Here is a 21,910-nt window from a genome sequence, read left to right as displayed (position 1 = left end):
CAGTCTGTTCTAATTTTTTTTAATTTTTATTTCTTTACTTCAAATTGTCAACTGCTAGTAGCTGAATCAAGCACCACAACAGGTGGTGACAGCAGCAAAGAGCAAGAAAGAAAGCATACGTTTGTGTCGGGGGACAGGAATCTGGTTTGCTATATAAGGCTTCGATGGGTGGTAAGTCTTGGGGGACACAGACGGTTTCCACACTGGGAACTTCTCTGCCTTGGCTCCCGTGTAGGAGCTCAGATCCAAGGCGGACAAGATGCACCGGGCCAAGTGTGCCCCCTGTGCAAGAGCACAAAGAGGCGGGGCAACTTGCCCTGGCTCAAACTCCAGCCTGCAGCGCACAAAGCCTCCAGTGTGGGAGGGAGGGGAGGGGGGGAGAGCGAGGGCAGAGCAGTTTGAGGAGTTGTCACGATGGACAAAGAGCAGACTAGATTTGACTTTGGGAACTGAAGGCAATGTCTCTCATTCTGGGGGCAGTAGTTGCAGGAATAAGCAAGCAGGCACAGGCTAGATTCTTACTTTGTAAATTCTTACTTTGCTTCCTGTTTCCTCTCGCGTATCTTTACCTTTGCAAAGTATAAACTGCAAAACCAACCACCTGAATAATTTCCTTCATGGTTCCTCTATCAAGGAAAGATCTAGAGCCAACTTTTTATTAGCGAGAGCAGGAAAAAAAGGTGGCAGTAGATGCCTTAGCACATTAAACTGTGACCTTCAAAAAGTAGAACGTTTCAAATAGCTGAAGTGAATTACTTGAAACTTCTCCCCTTCATCGTAAACACGGGTGCTGCGAAATGGATGGCCTGTGCTACATTTTGTACAATGTCTGACAACCACTCTGATCCGTACCCCCGGCTTTTACTGGCCTATTCAAACTAGAAACTTTTAAGAAGCAAAATGCACATAAAAAAACCATTTCAACATCAAAAGTGCATTGTAGCCAATCAAGCAGGAGCATCCCCAAAGGTAGCCCTTTTTCATGTGGAAGAGAAAAATGGTTCTTATAATGGATGGAGAAAAACTGTTGCTATACTTGACAAGCGTTTTCATTGTAGCATTCAACAATGTTAACACTGAAGGACTTTTGGTCCTGGGAGATAAATTGAGTGTCCAGGTATGAAACTGATATAATGATTGCAAAAGGTATAGCTCTGATACAAAGAGAAGTGATCTGTGAACTGCAAGGCCAGAATTATGTAAGCCTACTGCTGGATGGATCTACTGATAAGAGGAGCCGATATGCATGCAAGATACATTGAGGACAAAGAAGCAAAAGGCGTTTTCTTATCTACCCTTCCTCTTGAAAATGTCATTGCAGATGGAAATTTGGAAGCTATTTAAAGTGAACTGGAAAAAAAACCCCAAAGCTTTCATACTGCCTGTCTTCTGATCTCTCGGCTGATAATGGGCCTGGTGGAGTGGTCATTTTGGTTGGTTTAGAAAATGGATTGGTGTCACAAATCCATCAGAATGTGAAATATCTGACCAGTATTCACTGAACTGCACGCAAAATAAACTTGAACGTATTATGTGCAAATGCGAATGCAAAACTCCTTGTACGTATTAATTCAGTACTAAGAAGCCTCTACAAATCTTACCAACATTCACTACATGGAATACAGCAGATGGCAACAGAAGCTCTGGAGAACCATAGAATCATAGAATCATAGAGTTGGAAGGGGCCATACAGGCCATCTAGTCCAACCCCCTGCTCTACGCAGGATCAGCCCTAAGCATCCTAAAGCATCCAAGAAAAGTGTGTATCCAACCTTTGCTTGAAGACTGCCAGTGAGGAGGAGTTCACCACATCCTTAGGCAGCCTATTCCACTGCTGAACTACTCTGACTGTGAAAATTTTTTCCCTGATATCTAGCCTATATCATTGTACTTGTAGTTTAAACCCATTACTGCGTGTCCTCTCCTCTGCAGCCAACAGAAACGGCATCCTGCCCTCCTCCAAGTGACAACCTTTCAAATACTTAAAGAGGGCTGTCATGTCCCCTCTCAACCTCCTTTTCTCCATGCTGAACATTCCCAAGTCCCTCAACCTATCTTCATAGGGCTTGGTCCCTTGGCCCCAGATCATCTTTGTCGCTCTCCTCTGTACCCTTTCAATTTTATCTACGTCCTTCTTGAAGTGAGGCCTCCAGAACTGCACACAGTACTCCAGGTGTGGTCTGACCAGTGCCGTATACAATGGGACTATGACATCTTGTAATTTTGATGTGATGCCCCTGTTGATACAGCCCAAAATGGCATTTGCCTTTTTTACACTGCATCACACTGCCTGCTCATGTGTAGTTTACAATCCACAAGTACCCCAAGGTCTCGTTCACACACAGTGTTACCTAGAAGCGTATCCCCCATCCAGTAGGCATGCTTTTCATTTTTCTGACCCAGATGCAGAACTTTACACTTATCTTTATTAAATTGCATCTTGTTCTCATTTGCCCATTTTTCCATTTTGTTCAGATCTCCAGGCATGGAAATCCCAGTATCTTAATGGTGTGAGATAAGTGATGAGCAAAAGGGGCTGTTTCTTGTGAAGGACTGGAAATCAGTAATCACATAACTTTGTATTTCCATGTTGCTTTCAAGAAACTTTTGTTTTTAAAAAATTATTGTTGAACTATGCTTCTATAAAAGTTTGTATCAGAGCATTCTAAACATCCTTTAACTGTAAGACGAAGAGGAAGAGTTGGTTCTTATATGCCGCTTTTCTCTACCCGAAGAAGTCTCAAAGCAGCTTACAAATATTCCCTTTCCTCCCCCCACAACAGACACTCTGTAAGGTAGGTGAGGCTGAGAGAGCCCTGATATCACTGCTCGGTCAGAACAGCTTTTTCAGTGCTGTGGGGAGCCCAAGGTCACCCAACTGGCTGCATGTAGGGGAGGAGCATTGAATCAAACCCAGCTCGCCAGATTAGAAGTCGGCGCTCCTAACCACTACACCAAACTGGCTCTCTGAATGAGAAAACACTTATTGGGATATATGAATCTCATATTAGTCCCTAATTTTGGAGCTGGCTCATATATCAGGACCCAGCTTTTCCAAGTCTGATCTTGACAGAATGCAGAAAATCATAACTGCACATTAACCAGAAGAAAAACAGCACGCTAATAAGTTCTAAGTATGCCACAGGAAATACTAAAAGGATTTTAGAATCAGTGGAAGCTTTCACAAGCCCCTTTGAGTTTACAAAATCCTGAATGCTGAGATCAGGATGCATGTGTGAGAAAGGAGAATTTCCACATCGCTTCTTCCTTATCCCATCCGCTTGAGGGTATCCATCTCCCACGCTTTATCTCTTGAATGGACAGCTTCCTGCTTACAAGGATAGATAAATGCCCACTGAGGACAAGGGAATCCCTACCTGCAATTCCAGCTGCGTCAATGAAGGGTGATTTCTAGCTGCATAACCGGGAGGAATGTCATTACTGCACGGTGCATTCTAGGATTCCCAGAAACTCTGTGGGTTTTTTTTTAAATCAAGTAGCTGAGATCCAGCTGAGAGATCCTAACCAATCCTTTTCTGCTCACCCCACCTCCCAAAAAAATTTTTTTAAGAGCACCTCTCCATAAAGCATTAGGCAATTCAAATCTCAGAGGTTCTCACAGCAAACTGTGGTTCAGCGTCACATAATGCTTGAGTCTTTCGTTTCTACTTCTGTTTTTCATTACAGCTCACCGTAAAAGAGGCCTTAGAAACAAAACCTCAACACAGGCTGCAGTCGGTTAAAACTGCAGATCTAAACGATGCAGTTTATCCAAAAGCCCCTGCAACACAGAGACAAATACAGACAAGCGTATTTATAAAACTGAAACCCAATTATTTCCTTCACTGGATAAAATACGGGCACAGCAATCATATTAGTACCAGAGCTTATGCTGATGTGATGTTGGTGATCCCATTATCTCCCAGCAGCATCAAAACTGCAACAACGGAGGGGAGGGAAGCAATGAACCCATAGCTACACTATTGTCATCCACCAATCACAAAACTGCTCCTCTTGCCCACTGTGCTAGGCATACATGGAAGATACCAACCAGCAAACGCCACAACAAGACGACATGACCCCTTTGTATCCTCTCCAATGTACAATGTAGACGCACGGTGCTACCAACAGAGCCAGTGTGGTGTAGTGGTTGAGAGTAGGGGTTGTTCGCGGCACCGGCACCCCCCGCAGCACCCCCGCACCCCCGCTGCACACAGCCCTAGTTAAAAGAGACAGACTCTAGTCTGGAGAACCAAATGTGATTTCTCACTCCTCCACGTGAAGATTGCTGGAGGACTCTTGGCCAGTCACTCAGAATTCCCTCAGCCCCTCATACCTCACAAGGTGCCTGTTGTGGAGACAGGAAGGGAGAGATGACTGCAAACTGCTTTGAGACTCCTTGAGGTAGAGAAAAGTGGGGTATAAAAACCGACTCTTCTTCTTCTTCACCAGGAACCCCATCATTTCTCTCAGGCATTTAATGCTTTAAGTTGGTAGTTAAGAAACAGCTTTGTGGCTTCCTTCTAAATCTCTCAGACAATCTAAAGGCTTTCATAAGCGTGTCAGGAATATATCCCAGACTATACAGGAAAACAGAGGAATGCCACTGTCTTCACAACCCCATACAGCCTGAAGCAGCTGGCTGCTACCACCAGCAAGCCACTCTTCTGGAAGGAAAATGTCGGCCCCACACAAACACCAGGACCTCTTCTGGAAGTGAATCCTAATAGCATCCTTGAATCCTTAGCTAACCTCTGATTATGCTCCACGCCTGCCATATCATACCCTGAACTCTGCCCATTCATACTTTTTATATTGCTTGTGTACTCCAGTTACGGCAGCGGTGAAAGATAACACTATCTGGACATCCATATGGCGAATCAGCGATGAAAGATAACACTATCCGGACATCAGTACTGAGAATGAGCGATGAAAGATAGCACTACCCTGAGATAAATCTTCTGCGATGGCATAACATTTTGTTTCATTAACCGAGCAAAATTGAGCAGTGAATCCTATTCCTACATGCAATGGGCAAAAGCACAAGGAATGCTTTGAGCCTTCAGTGAGGTAGGTCACCGTGGTCCCACAGTTTCATTTCCAAGCATTTTGCGTGCCTGGCTTACTTGACTTAGAATAGCACATTTTATATACAAGAACATTTTGGCAAATGGATCCAGAAAAGTGGTTTGTGTTTTTATATATAATTATATAATTATATATAATTATTAAGGCCTAAGGCAGAATAGAGGCAGCATGGTATTATGTAGTAGTAGTAGTGGTAGTAGTAGTGGTAGTGGTAGTAGTAGTAGTAGTAGTAGTAGTAGTAGTAGTAGTAGTAGTACCTTTTTATGCCACCCTTTCCCGAAGGTTCAGAGCAGTTTACAAATTAAAACCACGATGACTACCTCTTCCAGTTCTTAAAACTGTAAGAACATAAAAATTATTACAAAATACTAATATAGCTATTTGCAGCATATTCCTGTTCCAGGGGTGGAAGAGGGAGTATGTATAACATTTCAGAGACATTCCAGTTGGGTGGATTCTTGATTGGAAGGGTCAGCAATTTGATGGACCCTGCCCATCTCAACCATAGGCCTGGTGAAATACCTTTGCCTTCAAGTCCATTTGGAAGAACTTAAGGTCCCACAAGGCTGTGATCTCACATGGCAGAGCATCCCATCAGGCCAGAGTGGAAAAGGTCCTGGCCCTGGCTGAGATGAGTTTTATTTCTTTAGGGTTGGGGAGCAGATTCTGGTCACTAGACTATAATGCTCTCTGGGGGACTTGTCAGATCTCAGAAACTAAGGAGGATTGGTACTTGCATGGGAGACCACCAAGGAAGATTCTGCAGAGGAAGGCAATGGCAAACGACCTCTGCTTCTCACTTGCCTTGATATGGGTTATACCAACCTCCAAGTGAGGCCTGGATATCTCCAGGGATTACAACTGATCTCCAGATGACAGAGACCAGTTCCCATGGAGAAAAGAGATGCTTTGGTGGACTCTCTGGCATAATAACCTTGCTGAGGTTCCTTCCTTCCCCAACCCCCACTCTCCCTAGGCTCCACCCCCAAATCTCCAAGAATTTCCTAACCTGGAGCCTCTGCTGAGAGAAGTTAGGGCTTCCCCTTTAAGGGAAACCTTGCAGCCTGGTAATGAGAAAGCCTTTGAACTGACGCCATGGCCAATCAGGGCTTTTCTACAGCTCGAGGTAGCTAGTTAGTTCAGGACAAGCAGAGAGCTGCACCTTTAGTCATGCCAATTTTTCAAATATCAAGGGTTATATCCACTCCAGGATATTGCAGGGGAAAGGTGGGGGTCACTCTGGATCAATCCTGCTTGTTGCAGAGGGAAAATTTAAATCTCCCAAAATCGAAATGGAAATTGCATTCAGTGTAGACGGCATGGACTGCATTGACCTGGGATTGGAATAATAGCTCCATGCAGATTCAGCCCAGGACTGCCAACCCGGCCACCATCAAGTTGAATGGGGTTTTATTTGTTTGTTTGTTTGCTTTTTGCTGTGGCAGGGCTAGTTCTCAAGAAAAGTTCTCAGCAAAGCATGTGAAACAGATGAAATGGAGAATACATTTGGGAGGCTATGATGTTTTCAACTACGGTGCTGTTTCTATCTTTCTGATGCACTGCTTTATGCATTTGCAACCTGCTGCTTTGTTAGCCACCTTGAAACGAAGGACAAAAGGCAGGATGTATATTTTTAAATCAGTTTAGTTTAATATCATCATGCTTGCAAGCTCTCTGAAAGAGAAATTCTGTCGATACACAAAATCTTCCCGGACCAGCTACCAAAAGTCTTGTTACAGAAGAAAAGGCAAGTCATTGTTCACAGTCCTGTATACAGGATTTCTCTCTCTCTCTCCTGTTGCAAACTCGATGCAGGAGTTATCAGGCACGTTTTTTTATGTTAAATGGAAAACCAAGGAGAAAACTGAATGCTGGAGAAGGACAGAAGAAAGAGAACACTAAGGTGACAGACTGAAATCGGAGGCAAAGAAATGAAGGAGGAAAACGATAAGATAAAGTGCATATCACACCTTGGAATGTTTATTCAATTTCATACGTGACTAGCTAATAATTCAAAGTGACATAAGTCAATTTATTTAAAGATATTTTCAGATGCTCCTTCCTCTGCCATGCCAAAGTGTTTGCATTTTTATACACATTACTTCCCTGCCTGACAATTAGCAGACTGAAAGAATGCGCCTCTATTGGAATTCATTATATGTTAATAATGCAAAAGCTGAAGACCACTCTGGACCAATAAACCAGGTATCACAGTTTCCCTTTATAAGAGGAGGCCAAATAACATTGCCTTCAGAATGGTTTTACTGAAGACTAATAGGCAGAAGCAGAGAAAGGTGAGATTTTCATGGTAACTCTTTGAGTGGCTAGAAAAACAGCAGAGAGATGCACACAATAGAAAGCACAATGTTTTCATTCAAGGCAGACAGCTTGTACAGGAGACGGAATAAACACACCACTGTGGGGCCACAGAAAACAGGCTTGGTAAAAACCTTTTCAAGAAGCTTTAATAACAGACAGCTTGGCCAAAGTTTTACAGACACCAGAAGACATGACACGGCTATTCTCTTCAAGAGAGAGAGAAAGTCATTCTGTTGCCTCAGTTCTACGTGTGCGAACAGAGGAAGTCTGTTGCATTTTGGGAATGAGCAGGTGTGTAGAGGAGTACCTTGTTAGAAGAACTGCTCAGACAACAAGCTGTACCAAGTTACAACTGTACCTTCTGGTAAGAGAGGTAGCCCAGCCCATCACGCTGGATCAGAGCGATTGTCCTGAAACCCTGACCAATCTAGGGGTGCCAGCAGGACATTATGATGATACATGAACCGATGGAAAGGTGCGAACTGTAAAAGTGACAAGAAAGGAATGTTACTTAAGATCCTGTATTTGCACCTGAGACTCTTATTTGATCATTTGGAGGACTGTGTTTTATTGGTTTTGAGTTTCAGAGATTTAGACTTTTCACCACGGTGAAGACCAGTGAAGGCCAAAATAGGAGTTTTCATTCCAGAAAGAATGCCCCTAGTGCTCAGAATCAGAGAAACAAAATAAGTTGCCCATTCATTGCTCTCTTTTCCAGGTCTCAAGACCAGGGCCAGTTTATCCATGTAGCACACATCGCAAGTATCACGAGCCCCACACGCTGCCCAACCCCCCCCCCATGGATCAGGGCTATAACCGCTCTCCTCCCCTCTTTTCCTTCTTTAAGGACACTTGGAGTGACACCCCTTTCCACTGTTGGGGTCCCTTCTGGCTGCTCCTGCTGCAACAGTAGTCTGCTAGGTCCCCACGAATCCTTAAACTGGCTCTGGTGCTGTGGGCCTTGCAAATCCTTAAACCACTCCTGCCCAAGCCATCACACAAACCTGAACCTGTCTTTTCAGACAAGGATTATATCAAAGTGAGTGTCTCGTTGTCAAGAATAACAGAGCTGTGGACAGGGTTTTTGCAACAGAAAAGCCCCACTGGCTCCCAAACCTTTTAGTAACTGGTTTTCATATATAACCTCATAATATATATAACCCCACAATTACAAACACAACTAAATATCAAAAATTTATGAGACTATGGTTGCCAACTCCTGAAGATTTGAGGGGTTTGGAGATTGTGTCTGAAGAGGTCAGAGTTTAGAGAGGGGAGAGTCTTCAGGAGGTATAATGCCATAGAGCCTACACACACAAAACAGTCACTTTCTCCAGGGGAACCTACCTCTGTTGTCTGGAGAGATCAGCTGTAATTGCAGGAGAACTCCAGTGCTCATCTCGAAAGTTGGCTACTCTTTACAAAACGTTCTTTTCTGATATGATTAGTAATTTGCTATAGCTGAGAAGAAGATTCAAGGAGAAATTATGCTCCTCACACCTAGTAAGGGGAGCCAGTTTGGTGTAGTGGTTAGGAGTGCAGACTTCTAATCTGGCATGCCAGGTTCGATTCTGCACTCCCCCACATGCAGCCAGCTGGGTGACCTTGGGCTCGTCACAGCACTGATAAAGCTGTTCTGACCAAGCAGTAATATCAGGGCTCTCTCAGCCTCACCCGCCTCACAGGGTGTCTGTTGTGGAGAGAGGAAAGGGAAGGCGACTGGAAGCTGCTTTGAGACTCCTTTGGGTAGAGAAAATCCGCATATAAGAACCAACTCTTCTTCTTTTTCTCTAGTAATTATATTTGCCCAATGAGATTTTCTGTTGATCTTATGGGAACCTTGGGAGTAAAGAATTTCCTCCACCAACCTGGTTTGGACAGTGGGAAGGCCTCTGGAAAGCTTCATCAGTTGCACTGATTTTCTGATCTGTTGTTCTATAAATGCAACACAATGCTTAACTGTAAAAACAAGTCTTTATGTGGTGGTAATTCCCTAGCCTATGGCTAACTAGACTCAAGGGCTCACAGTCAGTCTTCATGTCCTGAAAGAAGAGCCTTATAAACAGTATGTTCTTTCTCACCCTTCTTTTTTTGTTTCCAAACAGACTTAAATTTAATAAAGTTACAAAAATAGCAAAGCAAACATACAGCATACGAAATACAATGGAAAGCCCAATAAACAAACCAAGAAAAGTCAACCCTTCCGTATTACACTAATTTGTAGCCTTTGCCTTCCCTAGGTTCTGTTTTCGGCATGTCCTGAATAACAGAACTTCTGTGAGAAGGAAGACGGGGATCTATGACAGCAATCTCAAGGACATGATTCTGGTTGCAAGCTCCACAGAATATTATGGGAAGGATTGTTCCCTCAAAGTGTCATATAATAAACCACTTCTTATACAGTTAGAAAATCAAGGAATTTTCAATTGCGTGGTGCAGCTTAACAGAGCAAGGAAATTAGACTATAAAGTATATGAATTGTCTGGTTACAAGTAAAGTAACAGATGCATTTACTACTGCCCTTTTCTCCTAAGAAGTTTCAGCCTGCCTCCCATTTTAACAAAAATTATTAGTCAGAATCTAAACAGTGATATTTCAGCTGCCACGCCAACATTTTCTCAGAGAGTAAGCCATTCAGAGACCATGAGTTTAAAGAGTCCATGCAAACAAGGGAGAGTTTTAATTACCGTCTAATATGTTTGCTTGAGAGCCTCTTGTGCCGCAGAGTGGTAAGCGTCAGAAATGCTGTCTGAAGCTCTGCCCATGAGGCTGGGAGTTCAATCCCAGCAGCCGGCTCAAGGTTGACTCAGCCTTCCATCCTTCCGAGGTCGGTAAAATGAGTGCCCAGCTTGCTGGGGGGTAAACGGTAATGACTGGGGAAGGCACTAGCAAACCACCCCGTATTGAGTCTGCCATGAAAATGCTAGAGGGCGTCACCCCAAGGGTCAGACATGACTCGGTGCTTGCACAGGGGATACCTTTACCTTTATGTTTGCTTACTTTGGCTGATGTGATGGTCATCAACAGAAGTGGGCAGGCCAGAACTCCTGCATTTATTAATCATTTGTTGTTTCAATTTATCAAGGATGGGTATAAGACTATTTAAGCAAGCTGACCTAAGAAAGTGGCCTGATCTGGAACTTTTTATAGAGCATTGCATGCCTTGTCCTATTAGTTTCAAGAGGCCAACAAAGAACTTTTTCTCCCTCCCTCCCAATATTAAAACTTGGGGGCAGGAGACAACGATTCGGTAGGTGTAGGACAGACAAAAGGAAACACTGCTTCATGCAAAGAGCAAATATTTGCCGAGTTCACCTCCAAGGGCCTAAAAGATACACAAGCATAGAAATCAGTGTGAAAGCTGTGACAGATTCATGGAAGTCAGGATGGGTCCATTAATGGTTACTAGCTGTGGTGACTAAATGTCCATCTATAGTCAGAGGCAGAAAACCTCTGGACACGAATGCAAGTCCTTGGCTTCGATATCCTGTGTGTTGGTACTCCAAGTCAATTGGTTGGCCACTCTAAGAAACAGGATGCAGGACTATGCAGGACTAGATGGTTTACTGCTCCAATCAAGCAGGGCTCTGCTTAAGTCCTTATGCCTAGTCTTCTTTTGGCCTGCTCAGAATTCTGGCAGGGCACAAACAGAAGTCGTATTTCACATATCCCTGTACCACATTAAAGACCAGCTGAAGGATTCAATCCCTGTTTCTTCTAAGTTGAATGAATGAATCAATGAATGGATTAATAACGGCGATACATGAACTGTAAGTAAACATTAGGTTAATTCAGATGGGTATACTGAAATGAGGAAAGCAATTTAATTTTGATTATTCTGTCAAAATATTATTCATTTGCAGGTATACCTTCCAAAATGAAGGATGATAGCCTTTCTTTTACAGGAAATCGCTCAGAAAGGTTTCTAAGGAAACAAGGCAAACAAGCCAAAGCAATATCAGGGTTTATATGACAGTGAAAAGTCTCACAGGGAGAGAGGTGATAAACAAATTTTTTGAAGAGATGGGGCTGCAGAAGCAATTGTACAGAATTTGCTTTTGAAGACTGACTTTTAAGTATTTAGGGCTCTTTTCTTTTTCTTCTTCTCAATTTTCTGTCTAAAATAATGGTAAAATGTACCATGCCTATCAGTCAAACTTAGAATAATTAGATAAAGCACGTAAATATCAGGAAAGCAAATCACTTTAAGACCATTCAAGTTCAAGATGTTAGAAGCAGCCTTAATTGGCCATAACTATTCAAGAGGAACAAGTAAACAGCCACTTGGAGTTCAGAATGTCAAGGAGATAGTGCACATCTGTACACAGGAAAACAGTGAACAGATTGTGTACAAATGTGTTTTGCTACCTTCTAGTAGGCAGATAAAATGTCCAAAAGAGGCAGGTAGGTTTACTGTCTCAAAAATAAAATTAGGCCTTCAAGCAATACTTCCCTCTATCAAGCTACAATATGGAAGAAATACTGATACAACCACTTTGGCTACTAACAGGTTTCTACTCGTCTCTAAGAAAAAGAAAGAAAGAAAAAACTCCTACTGCAACCTCTGGTATCATATAATTCACTCCCAATGGAGGTTTTCCACAACCTTTGCCCGGGAGCTATATAAGTAGATCCTGCAAAAAAATTTCCATCAGCAGAGAGCGACTTCCTTGCCTCCAATTGCAGTCCAAAAATCTCTCTTCTCAAAAAATGCTGCCCCTGAAATATACAGGACCCCCAGGAACAGCATGAGAGAGAAGCTGGAGATCTGCAGCGAGAGAATGAAATCGGCAGAATTTTTCCCATCAATTTTCCCATCAATTTTTCCCATCTTCTGCGGGATCCAACCCTATATCAAAATGAGCATATGAATATTTTCCGGAGAAGCCTCACTGGCAGACTGCAAGGTTCCTGATGCCAGAAAGTGTCTTCCTAAAAAAGCTATACAACAAAAGCTCTTATCCTAACCCCAGAACAGGAAGCACTTCAAAACTGTTCCTATGACAGTAAATTTTATGTGAATTGGAGCTAAGAGAGGAAAACATGAAAAAAGCCTGTAAATGTTCTAGTTCTGAGGAATATATGATGTCATAAAACTGTTGCTTTGGCTACTGGGTTTAAATAAATGTGTATTTTTAGACTGTTATCAATTTGGGGGGATTTTCTTCACCTTTCAAAATTATGCCAAACCAATTACGGCCTCAGCATTATCATCTTAAAATCTAAGCCTGAACTCTCCCTAATAGTCCTAACACAGTCTCTCAAGTCCACAAAAATACAAACAGTGCAGTCCTAAGTAGAGTTAACAGAGCCAGCTTGGTGTAGTGGTTAAGAGCAGCATCCTCTAATCTAGAGAACAGGGTTTGCCTCCCCACTCCTCCATATGCAATCTTCTGGGTGACCTTGGGCCAGTCAAAGCTCTCAAAGTTCTCTTAGCCTCACCTACCCCACAGGGGAGAGGAAGGGTAGGTGACTGGAAGCCTCTTTGAGACTACTATGGGTAGTGAAAATTGGAGTACAAAAAAACAGCTCTTCTTTGTACCACCTCAAAAGGCTGGAAGGGGAAGAGGGAGATACCTAGGTATAGTCTGCACGAGGCTTTTTACCCAGTCCCAGCTCGAATGAATCCCTCCCATCTACACTGAATTTGATTTGCATTTTGATTTTGGGTGCTTTAAATTTTCCCTCTGCAACAAGCATGATTGATTCGTGGTGACCCTACCTTTCCCCTGCGATATCCTGGCATGGATATAACCCTTGATATTTGAAAAACTGGCATCAGGAAGAGTGTAGCTCACTGTTCTTTGCAAATTAACTTGCCGCCACAATGCCTTGGAGCAAAGCAGTCTTCCCTGATTGGCCAGGGCATCAGTTCAAAGTCTTCCTGGTTCCTGGTTGCAAATCTTGACTTAAAGTGACTGTGCTCCACAAACCCTAACTTCTCTCAGCAGAGATTTGTCTCTTGCCCCCCCCTCCTCTGCTGTCTCCAATCCTCTCCACCACCACCCCTTGTTTAAGAAAAGAGGCTCCTGCTGCACTTGGCTCCCCCCCCCCCGTTCTGAGAATCCCCAATCGAGTTTCAAGGGGGGGGGATAGAGGAAGGCCTGAGTTTAAATCAATCTGAGTTCAGCAGGATCCACAACAGAATAAACAAAGCAAGTGCAGAATCAGCCCTAGTTAACAAAAGATTTCCATCTTGGTCTCCTGGATGCTATGTTTAATCAACACAGACAACCAACTACTGATAAGCTTGGTGTAGTAATTACTGGGTCTTTCTAGTGATAGGCAGACACTGAATCTTCGAAAAGTCATATAAAAGCTCTCCTGAAATGGCTTGGAGTCAGTATCCAAAAAGCTAAGGAAAAACCTTCCTTATTATACATCATTTCCTTTATTTTACAGGCAGCATTTGGGTAAATCACTTTCATATAAAATTTATATATGTAATATGTAAAATTTACATATTCAGGATGCTCATTTGGATTAAGAATTAGAGATTAAGAATACAGATAAAATACCAAAGTGAAAGGGCCAGATTACTGCAAGTTACCGGCAAAGTGAGCTATCATATGCCGGCATTTTAAAAACACAGCATAGGGAGGGATCATTACTTGGACCAAAAAGACATTTGCTCATAAATCTTGATGGATTTTTAAAAGGAAGAAAGGAAGAGGAAGGAGCAAAAACAGTGGGTGTTGAATCAGATGCCTGCTATTTTGAGAATCACAGCCTGAAAAACAAGAACTCATTCAGAAACAGGGTCAATTTATATACAAGATTCTAACGCACACTAGATTGTGTTTATACCCATCGCAGACCCACCAAATCTACAGCCTTGATCAGACATCATGGATATCAGGACTCCAGAAAAATGACACACATTTGCGAATCGTGAATTTTAAGACTAGGTTAGGCTTAGAATCACATGACTCCTCTTTCCCTCTCATACACAGACCTCTTCACCCAATTTTTACTCTAACATCTGAACTGGGGAAACTATGGGTCAGTGAGACTTAACACAGATCATAGGTCACTATCAGTCTTTTACATCAGCGGTCCACAACCTTTTTATCACCGGGGATCGGTCAACGCTTGACAATTTTACTGAGGCCTGGGGGGGGTAGTCTTTTGCTGAGGGACATCACCGCTGCCTGAGCCTCTGCTCCACTTGCTTTCCTGCCGCCTGCTGGGGGGAGCTGCCAGCAGCAGCTGCGCAGTGCCACGCCAAGGGGGAGCCCCAGCCATGGCGGCCACTGGAGAGCACCAAAGGTGAGCCGGCGGTAGAGTGGCAGGGCAGCCCCCGAGGCAGCAGCTGGGGAGGAAGACGAGGAGGAGCCGCGGCCCGGTACCGACTGATCCACGGACCGGTCCCAGTCCCGGTCCCCGAACCAGGGGTTGACAACCACTGTTTTACATTATAGCAGAACAAATTTAATTCCCTCTGAAGAGTGAGGGAAGAAAAGAGTCATTAACCCTTACACTGCCACACGTGTTTTACTATTAAAAACTGACCCCTATGCTGTTAGTGGCCTTTTAAAGGCTGATTTTCAAAAGATAAGCGTTCACAAAGAAGGTACCTAGCATTTCAGCTGATGGCTGAAACCTGGCAGGGAATGTGAGCAGGGACATGGGGGAATGTCCTCATTGCATGCAATATGACATCACACTCAAGAAAAATTGGACGTGATGTCATGTTGCTCTAGGAATCACCAGAAGCTCTATGGTAAAGCTTTCTGCCCATTCCAAGATCAACGTGATGTCACTTTTGTGTTTTCCACAGGTATCATATTCCATCACCTGTTTGGTGCTGGAGGAAACCGACATACTTTGGCAGTAATGGGCCATACAAAAAACTGTAGGTGGCTACATCTCATCCACCCTATACAGCAGTGATACTCACTCAGTGGCTCAGGTGTTGAGCTTGTGGTTGTCAGCTGCTTCCCTGCCAGAGGAAGGGGAAAACAGCCAGTGCCAGAGGAAGGGGAAGGCTGCAAGGCTCCCTGAGGTGATGGACCCATGCCAGAGATGTACATAAACATGGCTTCCTTGGTTGATGATAACTGCCAATGCTGCTTTCCATGAGCCAAGAACTGAGTACCACTGCTATACATCCTATATGACTTGGAGTCACTTAAGGACTGTCTACTTCCTTATGAACCTCTCTGGCCACTACAATCATCTTCAGAGGTCCTGCTTCATATGCTGCCACCCCATCCACCCCCAGCATAATAAAGAGCTTTCTCTATTGTGGCACCAAAATTATGGCATTTCTACCCCAGGGATATTCATATGCCTTTTCTATCGTTGTTTTCAACTAGTAGAAGAAGACTCATCGATCGATGATTCTATGATAGTCCCTCACTGATGGCATCTTTTCATGTATTTTAATTGTTATGTTTGTCTGTGTGCGCGCTTATAATCTCATATTCATGTTTTTCATTGTTTGCTGCCTTGGGAACCCTAATGCAGGTGAAAAGGAGGCTCAAAAATTTTCAATAAAGAGAGCTAGTCGCGGGTGAGGGAGTGAAGGTGGTTGAGCATGTGCACCTTCTCAGTTCACTATGCAATGGGGTAGCTGCAGGACTGCAGTGTTGGAGTTTGGAGTTGCCAACCTGCACATCCGCTCCACCAACATCCCTTCCTGCAGTCCTCAGAAGCAGCCCAGCAGCACACAGTAACCACGAGCCATCGAAATGCTGTGATCAAGAATGCGGATATGTCTGAGGAGAGGCAGCAGGTCTCTGCAGAGTGTGCTACTCAGGCCCCGGAAATATTGCTGCCCACGTAAAGAAGGAGTTTGACAAGAAATACAATCCTACTTGGCTCTGTACTGTGGGAAGAAATGTTGGCAGCTATGTGATTTATGAGACCAAACACTTCATCTACTTCTACTTGGGCCAACTTGCAATTCTGCTCTTCAAATCTGGTTAGAACATGGGATCGTTCCACCCAAACCTGTGTTTGATTACAAGACTGCAAACTAATTACAAATAGACTGAAGTCTTCAGCCTTCCCCAGGGAACACACCGTGATCTTCAAGCCTTTTGTTGTTTTAGTGGACAGGTACTCCTCTGCATCAGTTTGTGTTTTTGTTGTGACCATAAAAAATAACAAAAAAAGTATATATTTTCAATAAAATCAAAATTTAGAAAAAACAACTTATCCTCCTGAATCTGGTGCCAAGTGACCCAAAGCATCACTTAACCTCCCTTTCTTTCCTCCCAAGTCCACTGTCGGAGCATCTCATCACAGATTCTTGCTTGCTTGCTCTGATTTCTTCCTGAACTGCCTTTCTCTAACCTGCGACTAAGATCTCCTAATCAGCCCAGCATAATAATGCTAAGAATGCAGTCACTTAAATGTATTTATGCTTTTTGACTGGGGAAAAAAGAAACAATTTTCCTGCTGTAAACGCAGCCTGGTGTTGTTTATCTGAGCCCTGCTGAGCAGTAAATTTCCCGTGTTCACTTCCTCTTCCCCAAGGCGAAGCCTAAAAGCGCTCAATCTCCACTTTCCAAAAGTGAATGCTCCTGTTTACCAACACACCTACAAAGGGGAGGCACAATGGTTTACTCTACCCCCTGCTGTCGATGTCAATGAGGTTTCTCCATGCCTGGCAAGAAACCGGAAACTAGTCCTTGGCCTGCAAAGGAAGTCACATCTCCAAGCCATTTGCCTTTTTTTACTGTAATTCTAAATAAACTTTCTTCATGCCACTGCAATGTAAAACCATCCCCTAATATAACACGATATGGATCGATCCCTCTTCCGCTGGTCCCTGCAGCATCCACATGGGGCAGCCTGACATATTCTTCTCTGCGAGCTGCCAGAACTATCTAATCCTCCATGAATCCCTCTCCTCCTAATACTGCACCAGCTCCAATCTATCTGTCTCTATAGCAGCTGCAGGCTTACAAAGGGATAAGCTCTTCTTCTCAGGGGAAAGGGACTCTTCCACAGAAACCAAACGCCTGTCGTCACCACCACCCTACTCACACCCGGAACTTCTCTTCTGTCCTTGCCAACAGCAGTCCCTTCCTTCTTACTAGGGTGTTAAACGCTGTGCATCAGTGACATGATGCAAGGCATGAATTAAAAGGAAAATTGTTTGGGTGTTTTTTGTTTTTTTTTGCTTCTCTATATTATTTGGACAGAGTTAATCCCTGCTGCAGCTTCCTTCAGACCTCATCTATCACATCTGTATAAAAGGAGCCATGCATGATTACCTCAGAGAGTTAATTTCCATGTTGATACTGTTGACAGTCCTGATAGGCTTTTTATATATATACTAGACTAGATGTAAAGCCCATTGTATTTTTGAATACAATGGGCGCTAGCATGGGCTCTGGTGGGCCCAGCGGGCTCGCAGTGATCCTTGTGGGCCCCTCCACCGCACCGTCCCCGCCACCCCCTGTCCCCCCTCCCCCCGAGGTCCCTGCTTCAGCGTGGTGTCCCCGACGCAGCAGGCCTGTTTTTCTTGCTGCTTCAAAGCCTTTCCCCCAACCCCCTCCCCGCCCAAGGTCCCGGCTTTGGTGGCAGGAAAGGAGCAGGGACACCGCTTCTTCAACATGGCAGCCCTGCTCCTTTCCCACCGCCGAAGCCTCTTCCCCCGGCTGCCTCACCGTCAAGTCCAGAATGGGCCAAGTGGCCAATGGGGAGCTGTGCGCAATTGGCCACTTGGCCCCACAGTGACACTCGGATGGGCCAATCGGGAGCCGCAAAGCGGGAGCCGCAAAGTTTTTATCATGGACTGTATATATCTGTAACCCGCTCCTGTGGAGCAGTAAAAATAAAACAGTAATGGCATTGTGGGTGGAGAAAGGGGCAGGGCGAGTCCATGATAAAAACTTTGCGGCTCCCACTTTGCGGCTCCCGATTGGCCCATCCGAGTGATATATAAGATCAGGTCCTCCCTTGTCCTTGTATCTGGACCCCCTTACGAGAGGGCCTACCATCTCCTCTAATTTTACATTTTTTCAACACTGCTGGGAATGGGTGAGCTGAGGAATACGGGTCTAGTGACAGATAGTTGTGGTCGCCATCTACGTCATTTTTATCTGTTTTGTATTGTATTTTTATCAGCGAGATGGTAATCTTGCCGTCTTATGGGTATACTGTTTTTATTGTGCTTTTGTGAACCGCTACAAGTCAGCTGGTCTGGGAGTTGGCAGTATAGAAATCCGATAATAAATAAATATATAAAGTTCTTCCACCTGAACTCATTCATAATGAGGGAAAGACACCATGCACATTCTTTAGAACCAGATCTAAGTCTGTTGTCAGTTCATATATTTTTCATGCTGAGCCTCAGCACCAAAAACAGCTTCTAGATCTTGTTCTTAAAAGGCTTGACTGTAATCAGGACAAACTCGCTCCAGGGGCAAATTTTTCTTTACAACTCCTTCACAGTACTGTTGTTGAGTCTGTGAAAAACCACAGGCTCCATTCAGGGCTGAGTCTTGGCTCAAATGAAGGCCCAAGTCCTCTGTTATCCCTCACTTCATCTAGTGGGTGCTCAAATCGATCACAAACGTCCTCTCACAAACAGGCAATAGTTTATAACTGGGCCCTGAGAATCCAAACAATGCCCACGGCAAGTTCATCAGAATCCTGCCACAAGATGAAAGCATCTACACGTTAACTCTCTTTTCTCTTTGTCTCTTTCATACAAACAGACCTGCATGACAGAGGACTACCAACTACTTAGGACGGCCAACAAACCTTGAGAACGTAAGATCCCATTAAGCATCTGTAGTCTATAGCAGGGGTAGTCAACCTGTGGTCCTCCAGATGTCCATGGACTACAATTCCCATGAGCCCCTGCCAGCAAACGCTGGCAGGGGCTCATGGGAATTGTAGTCCATGGACATCTGGAGGACCACAGGTTGACTACCACTGGTCTATAGTCAACAAAAAACCAAGGGAAGAATTCCAGGAGCAACGGAGCTTCTACTAGGACTATCTTTCGCTAAATGAAACTTGGAGAAAGGAAAAAAAGAGACTGTGGGAGCTGGAGGGATGGGGCTATAATGTAACCAAAACCTATTTTTCTTTTTTTCCTGTACATCTCCATAAAAATAAAAATTCTTATTTAAAAAAAGCATCTATTAAAAGACCAGGGCATTTCCCCCAGGCCTGTTGGCAACTATATTCCCACAGTGCCACAAAAGGAAAGAATTCCAGTATGTCATAATATATAATATACATGCTGGATAATATTAAGAATTTTAACTCTGAAGTAAAAAATAATCAATAAATATACATGCAATAAAATGTAACGAGAAAAGCAGTACAGATTTCCTCCCCCCCCCCCCCCACCTCCTTTTACTCCTGGCACACAGAAAAGATGAGAGGTGTGAAGATAATAAAAATTGCAGTTCCCATAATCCCTGGCTTTCCCATTCCACAACAGAGAAGAGCTGCTCTTTCTTCTCTAATAGAGTCTCATGATTCAGTACATTATGGAGGAAATAAGCAGCATCCATAAGGCCCAAACTCGCATGCCCTTGAGGGAGGAGTTGTTAACACGGGAAAGTGATTGCTTCTGCTTCCTGGCCCACGGCCATTGAACGTAGCTCAACTTTAAAAGCTCACAATATTGGTTATTACTAGAAGCGCGTGACTGAAGGAAGAGGGAGATGGTTTGTGCAGTGTAGGAAGAACTGCAACTAAACTGGGATCAGGGACACACAGTTTGCTGCTGTAGGCATGCTTTCCCTGTGTTTCTCTAGGACATAATGGTGTGCTGCCCAGTCACAACTGACTTGCGGCAATCCCATAGGGCTTTCAAGACTAGAGATTAATAGAGTGTAGGTGACCACTGCCTCCCTCTGCATAGCAACCCTAGGATTCATAGGTGGTCTCCCATCCAAATACTTCCAAGGTATGACAAGATCAGCTAACCTGGATCATGCAAATCACAGCTGGAACATGGACCTTGACTCATTTCCATCCCACAACACTTAAAAAAAATTAATTGCCTTATGTTATTGCTCAGTGTTACAAGCTAGAGATGGTCTATAAGTCTATGTACAGCATTATATCCAGAATTTTCATAAAATAATACCTGGTATTTTATAACTTTTATATTCAGCTCAAGATGCAATAATATCTACACCTACCAAGCTATGTCTCACCCAGTGACGGTTATGCAATAATACCCCCACACATACTCCCATAAGATAGATTTCTATGGGCAACATTAGTAATTTAGCTTCATAATGTTTTAAATTTTAATTTTAAACTAATTGGATTTTTATTTTTGTACCTCAGAATTTTACCGAGTCTGCTGGGATAGGGTGGAATAAAAGTCCCAATATGAATGAATGAATGAATGAATGAATGAATGAATGAATGAATGAATGAACGAACGAATCCTACACAATGATGACAGCTGTTGCCAACAAAGGGGTACCAACTTATACTGTTATGCCAGGTAATATTTCCTTGACAAAGCAATGCTAAACATTACACAAAATAAGACATTCTTGGGTCCAAATCTAAACCTCTGATTACCACTGGAGATTATTCATAATAATGTGTGTAGTTTCCCCATGTTAATTTCCAAAATGAAAGTGAATACAACTTTACATGCTGTTCTGATTCCACTGGTTTTAATAACTGATAAACTTATAATAATGCATAGCATTAAGGCATCCGCCATAGAAGTCTCTACGTTTTTTCAAAGGAATCAGCTTCTAATACTGGTTTCACTTCTGCAGTTGTTTTATTCAGCGCTAATCTTGCGCAAAAGAACACCCAACATTGACTACATTCATTTAAATATTGAATGCAGCAGCTATGCCTGAAAACTATTTCTTCACATTTCATTTTCTTTTCATTTGTCACAAGCCTTTAAAATATGTTCAGTTCTTTAATAAAGCTAATCATAATACAGTAATTATATGAATCATGCTTTGATTTTACAAAATCCAACAACCTCTCAGACTTTGACGACAAAATGGAGATCATTTAAAATGAATAATAAAGAACAGTTCTACATGCTTTCTCTCTGGTACTTGGGCTCAAAACCACCTTCCAGCACCAGAACACTCATGTATCATTCATTTACTCATTGATTCACTGATTCATTCATTCATTCATAGATTTTTATACTGCCCCTCTCAGGCGTTGCCATCTTGGGGCAGTTCACAGCCAATTAACAAAACAATAAACAAGTAAAAATAGATAATAAAACAAGAAAAGATACATACAACTATTATCAATAAGATCACACCTAAGCAATGTTAGCACCAATATAAAGTGCTACAGTGAATAAAGTTACTTCCAGGAAAGAATTGGAGGAAAGAAAAAAGAGGGGGGGGGGCAAATTTTATTTACTTATTCTTTTACTTTCCTCCTGGACTGGGACCCAAGGCAACTGACACTGCTGTCCTTTCCTCCACTTTATCCTCACAACAACCCTGTGAAGTAGGTTAGGCTGAGAGACAGTGACTTGCTCAAGGTCACATAGTGAGCTTCCATGGCAGAGTGGAGATTCAAG

General features: G+C 43.3%; 1 protein-coding gene and 1 pseudogene across 1 annotated transcript in view; one reads left to right on the top strand and one right to left on the bottom strand.

Moving 5' to 3' along the window:
• The window catches only part of NALF1 (NALCN channel auxiliary factor 1), a 421,088-nt gene that overhangs the window by 368,437 nt on the left and 30,741 nt on the right, over nt 1–21,910 (bottom strand). The window lies entirely within an intron of this gene.
• On the top strand, nt 16,109–16,429 carry LOC143840341 (dynein light chain 1, cytoplasmic pseudogene; annotated as a pseudogene).

Source organism: Paroedura picta, chromosome 6 (assembly GCF_049243985.1).
Source record: "Paroedura picta isolate Pp20150507F chromosome 6, Ppicta_v3.0, whole genome shotgun sequence".
Lineage (NCBI taxonomy): Eukaryota > Metazoa > Chordata > Lepidosauria > Squamata > Gekkonidae > Paroedura > Paroedura picta.
Note: the sequence above shows the minus strand (reverse complement) of the source record. Positions and strands in the feature narration are given on the sequence as shown.